The sequence below is a fragment of the Cryptomeria japonica genome, chromosome 1, assembly GCF_030272615.1.
Source record: "Cryptomeria japonica chromosome 1, Sugi_1.0, whole genome shotgun sequence".
Lineage (NCBI taxonomy): Eukaryota > Viridiplantae > Streptophyta > Pinopsida > Cupressales > Cupressaceae > Cryptomeria > Cryptomeria japonica.
The window spans coordinates 449,732,258-449,738,585 of record NC_081405.1 but is presented as its reverse complement, the minus strand read 5'-3'; positions in this window follow the sequence as shown (position 1 = coordinate 449,738,585).

Sequence of the window (6,328 nt, the reverse complement as noted above, 5' to 3'; positions counted from 1 at the left end):
AATTTTGAAAGTGTTAAAATTGATAAAATCAGCCAAAATTCTGGATCTTAGCAGAAAAATACAGTAAGATCTAGCTCCCGAAATTTCGGAAAAAATGTCGGGGACGATGGCGCTCAGGGTGCACACGGTCCTCGCAACTTTTTTCCAAATTTTTAGGGATGAAAGATATTGTGATTTTATTGCGGAATCCAAAGTTATAGCCGATTTGGAGGTGTTTTGATTAGTGAAATTATCAGTCAAAGGTTGAATCAAGAAGGTTCTAAAAATTAGGGTTTTGACATTTAACCACTTAATTTTCAGAATTAAAGCACAAATATGAACTGACAATTTGCAATAGAAGGGTAGATCTGAAACAAGCATTAACAATTAAACATTTCACAAGCTTAATTACTTAAAAAGAAAATTTTAGGGTTTTTATGCAATCAACCTCTAAAAATTGCAAAAGATCAAGCATGGAAATGTAATTAGGGAAGAAAAATTTTCAGATCTAACCATGAATAATCAGAATGAGGATGTTCACGTCGGGTTCACCAAAATGTAAAGCGGAAAAATCGAACCCTAGTTGTTCTCCCCTCCCCAATCTCCAAGGAGAGAGAAGGGAGAGTCACTAGGGTTGATGGTTTTCACTTAGGAGAGACTTTACATTCAAAAGAGGGGTTGAAACCCACAAGATCCAATCTCACGCAATACAAGATTGGATTCTAAATGAGTTTCAAGGGTTGTGACATCAAGGATACCCTCTTTTGTAAAGAAATGTAGATAGAAAGATTGAACTAGGAATGCATGTAAAGTAGGAAAGATTCACTTATAAACAGAGATAGGGATATGGGATGAAGCTGCGGACCTGGAATTAGCAGTAAAATGTCGAGACGGTGCTGTTCTGCAAATTTGAACGAAAGTTGACAGGACGATGGCGCCCGGCGTGCACAGGGTCCTCCGAAAAATCCGCGAAACGAAGGGGGATCTGTTCGTCTCTGCACAAGGATTTCAGATCTTCAATTATAGCTGCGTACCTGCAACCTACACACAGAAAAGAGAGGACGATTGGGGGGTTAGGGATGAGGGGTTTGCCTTTAGGTCAAACCCCAATTTTAGAATTAACCAAGAAATGAGAATGCTATAAATGTAAATGTTTGTAATGTAAACAAGTACTGATACCTTGTTGTAAGAATGTTTGTATTCTTACATGCGAAGGTGTAAATGTTGTTGTATGTTGTATGTTGTATGTGGTATGTGATCTCCTCTTCAATGGTTGAATCCTTGTCTTGAATGCAACACTTAGCCTTGAATGGAGACTTAGAATGATCAATTGCTTGAAGGAATGCTTGAATGCTTGAATGCTTGAATGCTTGAATATCGTTTCCGCCTTTTTTCCCTCTACCAAAATGGGAGAGGAAATGTAGTTTATATACTTGTCAATTAGGGTTGATAGACTGATTTTCCTGACCTTAGGCCGACCAGGAAGATGATTTTCCAATTTGCAAACTTAAAGACCCGAAGCCCCATAAGAGACCGGGCCCAAAATAGGGCCAGGGACCAAGGCACTGGGTGCCATGGTCCTGGGGGACCAGGGCGGTGGGTGCCCTAGTCCTGAAGGACCAGGATGCTGGGCGCCATGGTCCCACCTCTAGGGACAGTGGGGTGCAAGGAGGATCAGGCCAGGGTGCTGAAAAATGCAGTTTTTGGTGTCGTGAACAAGTTTCGGGGTCTCCATTCAGGTTTCGTGTTGCATCGCCATCGTGAAGACCCAAATGCAGTTGAAATTGCAAGTGTCACAATTTTAGGACGCTACACCACTCTAAGACTAAACATGTTTCTATCAAATATAATTTTCTGAAAGAGAATGTTGAAGCAAAAGAAGTGAGATTGGTTTATGTGAATACTAAAAAGCATATTGTAGATATCTTTACTAAGCCTTTGCCTAAGGAAACTTTTGAATATCTCAGAGAGAAACTTGGGGTAATACCCTCACCGGTAGAAACTTAGACAGTTGAAGATTGGCATCAAACTGACATAAATTAATAGAGAAACCTTTTTTCGACTTTGATGGAGGAGAGCTACTTCTCAGGGGGAGTAGTTGGTTATAACAACTAGTTATTGTAATTGGATATATGAGTTGGTTGTATGTTTTGGTAATTGTATTGCTTTGGCATTTGATGTAAAAGAGGGAGAGATATCTATGGAAAAAATGTATTTAGGAAACATTATCCTAGGGGTAGAGATTATTCATTGGGGGAGAGATATATACTCTCTGCATTTTGGTTTTTATTTCTGGTATACATCTATTCTGGAGATTGTTGGTTTTTGGTTTTTGGCATTCTGTTTTTGGCACTTAGATGTTTTTCCATCTTGTGTTTCCATCAATGCTAAAGGGGGAGATTGCTGGTATTATGGATGTGTTGCATTACTTTTTTCATTGATGTCAACACTTATCCCTCTAGAGATCTTTGGTTATTTTCAACTGGCACATTATGTTCACCGGCAAGCTTAGTGACTTATGCATAGTCACTAGTATATTGTAGACCGACAGGTTATATTGTTCACCAACACTGAGGATGACTTGTTATCATCTGGAGATCACTTGGTTATGTCAAAGACATGATTTGGATACTTGGTTTTGGCATCTTGGTTATTGGTCTAATCGGGTTGACATATTTGTTGTTACTGGCAAATTGGTCTAGGTTATGGACCAACATGAATTATCTATTCCAGATCAGCATGACATATTATGGAGATGAGTTATTGATTGGATATTGTTGTAAATGTATTGAGTTGATATGATGCATTGCATCTTGACTTATTTGTAATTGATTTATTTGTAATATTCCTAGTCAGCCGACCTACACATATTGGTCTTAGGTGCTGGTATATATGTAATATCTCAATTGATGAGATAGATTTAGTAGCAAAGGAGGAATGTAACGATACATGGTATATGGTATTATAACATGGTATGTGTGAATATTGAAGATCATATGAGTAGACCATATAGAAGGTTCAAGGAAGGTTTGAAGGTGATTATCAGAGCTTAATCGGTATTGAATCCAACATTGGAGATGCTACTTTGAGCAGTACATTATCATTGGATTTAACCATCCAATCATAGTCAGTGTGACTCTTATTTTTTGATTGAGCAATGAGCTCTAGGCGATTGGACTTTCTGCATGTGCAGACCCCATTTTTATACACATACTATCTGCAGTAGTATCATCTGATTGTAGGTAAGGTTTCCCACTGTGGTTTTTCCCCTTACAGGGTTTCCACATACAAATCTCTGTGTTATGTGTTGTGGATGTTGTTTCTCTTTCTGTTTCATGCATTAAGTTTCACCAATATTGATATTAACTGTTAATCTGTTAACCGACATTAAGTTTGGTTTACCGGTATTATGTATCAAAGTTTGATTAAGCTATATTTGGGTTGAAATTCATAGTCAACTGATTCACCCCCCCCCCCCCTCTCAGTTGCCTCATGGGTCCTAATAGTGTTGTTTCAACCAAATCAATAGATGGCTGATCCTTCTGACCACCATAGACTTTTGCAGTTACTTCTAGAAGGGAAGTGCCTTCAGGAATGTGCTTTATCGGTTGGGTGGCATCCTTTGTCTAATTCACCTCATATCTTAGTTTTAACAAAAATTCTTATTATTTGCTTAGTCTCTTTTGCAACTTCATCAATTTTACCGAGCATTATTCTATTTACCCTTCTCTTTCTTCTGAATTTCTCTTTTTCCAATTTTAATAATCTTTCAACTTCATGCCTAGAGATTACTCAGCAAGTATTAACCAATACATATTCCTACTATAGATGTCTTAAACTGGTCAATGCTTGCGGAATCATACTTTAACATTTGCGCATTGCCTTATTTTAGGGTTTTTGCGTTGCATTAACATTTCTCCTATGATTCACACTTGGTCTTTATCATTTGTGAGCATTGAGTCTTTCTTCTGCATTCTTCATTTGCCTCGCTTTCGATTTTGGTCTTGTCGATAATAATCTTTAGTCATGATTTTGATCGATCTTATCCTATCGTATCAATGTGCATGTTAATTTGTCATCATTTTGGACATCGTCAATCCTAATTGGGGTTTTGTCCTCTTTTCAATCTTGTCATCTTGCGATCGATTTGTCATCGATCATGGTCATTTTCAATCTTGTCGTTTTGCAATCTATTTTGTCATCGATCCTCGTCCTTGTCAATCTCGTCAATTTTGCGATTGATTTGTCATCGATCGTCGTCTTTCTCAATCATGTCAATTTGGATCAATTAGTATTGTTCCTCGTCAATTGGGACATTTATCAGTCAAATCATCAAGACCTAAATGTCATTCTTGCATTTTCTAATTCATCTTCTAGGGTTTCATGATTTATTCATTTAATCTTGTTTGTCGTTTCTCCCTCTAGGTTAAATAGTTTATTTATCCTAAGTCTTCTCATCGCAATTAAATGTTCATTTAATTGGCTAACTAATTCCTCCCTCTTTTGTGAATTTAATTAATAAATGAAAAATTGTTAATTAATTCACTTAATTCCTAATTTCCTCATTTTCTAATTTTCCTAATTCCTAATTTCCTCATTTCTAATTTCCTAATTTCTAATTCATCTAATTTTATATTTTCTCCTATTTTTCCCCTAATTTCATGGGAATGACATAGCAAATTTGTCATAATTTGTCATAATTGACAATCAATCAATCCTTGCATAGCAATTTGTCATAAATTGTCATGAATTATCAATCAATCAATCTTGCATAGTAATTTGTCATAATTTGTCATAATTCTCATTCTTGATTTGAAATTTCTTTTCAAATCTCCTCATGGTAATCTTGTCTTTTCTCCAATTTGTCTATAAATTGGATGAATTTCTTCAATCAAAGCCCCTGGTTGAATCAATCACGCTTCTAGTATTCTTGTGCTATCATCTTGTCTACTTGCTTTCACATCATGCTTATGCACTAGTAGGTGAGATCCACAAATAAAGCTATTTGAAGGAGAAAGAAGGACAATGGAGCCACATGAAGGAGACATTCAAAGTTTGCAATGGTTTGCGTTTGAATTGATGTCTTGTTTTCATGTCTTTATTGAGTGTTTTTAGGATTCTTGTCACTGCATTTTAGTTTTTGTGATTGAACTAGTCCAATTTGCTATTCCTTTGATGATTTCTAGATTTCCTAGCTACACCTACATTTCTTCATCTTTCTAGTAGGCAACATTTCTCTGAAGATCAAGAATATCGTATAACTCTTTAGGTAACTTAGATGATAATTGAATTGGATCTGTACTAAAGTTATTCATATATTGAACAATTGTATCCTCAATTTCTCTCCACTCTTTATCATCCGTATTCTCATAATATATGGCAAGATTATTCAGATTTTCATCCTTAATGTTTTCATTCTTTATATCTTCTAACGATTTAGGATGGATGAACTCAACCTTACCAGATTGTAAAGCTTCATCTATCTTAGATTTTTGCTTCTTGCTCCCTTTAGGATTTCTAGATGGCTTTCCTTGAGTCTTTATCTTCTTGGAGGGTGGAGCATCACTAGATGGCTTCCTAACTACACGAGCATAAGTAGCATTCTTCTTAACTTTTCAGATTTCATCATCTGACTTTGTCTCCTCCTCAGCTACAGTGTACTGCCTCAAAGGCTTCTCCTTTTCCCTCTTCTCAACTCCATTGATTGATACTGCTGTCTTGGGCTTGGGTGGAGGTACTAGTTTCTTCACTTTGGAAACAGGCATAGATTTACTAGGCTTAGCTTTGGATTTCTTAGAAGAGGAGGACACTGGTTTAGGCTGTGGTTTTATCACATCCCCTTCTTTCAGTATATTCTGAGCTCTATCCCTCTGTACAACTTCCTTTGTTAGTCCCATCTATTTGCAACCACCTCTTCTTCCTTTTTGATCTTTCTCTTCCTACCAACATCATTGAATTTCTTGTGTAGGCTTAATTCCTTCTCCTTAAAGGTGCCAAATCTTTCTTCCTTATTATCTATAGGATGGATCAATGGATGTTGAGCATATAATTCAAGCATAATCAAATCAACTTCATACCCCATGTTTATGATCCAAACTATCCTTGGCTCAGATGCTTCCATATGGCATTGATCTTTATCAACCATGAAACAAATTGATTGATCATGCTTCTCTACAATCACCTTAGGGAATCTTTCTTGGGCTTTCATGAAGGCCTGAAGGGTCTTGAAATAGACCCATAATGTGGATATTCTCATTGTAGCATCACCTATTCCCCACAACCCTTGCTTGATCTACATTGCCAATGGTCTATAATAGGGCCATTGGGCTGATGTAGGAGCATCCCTGGT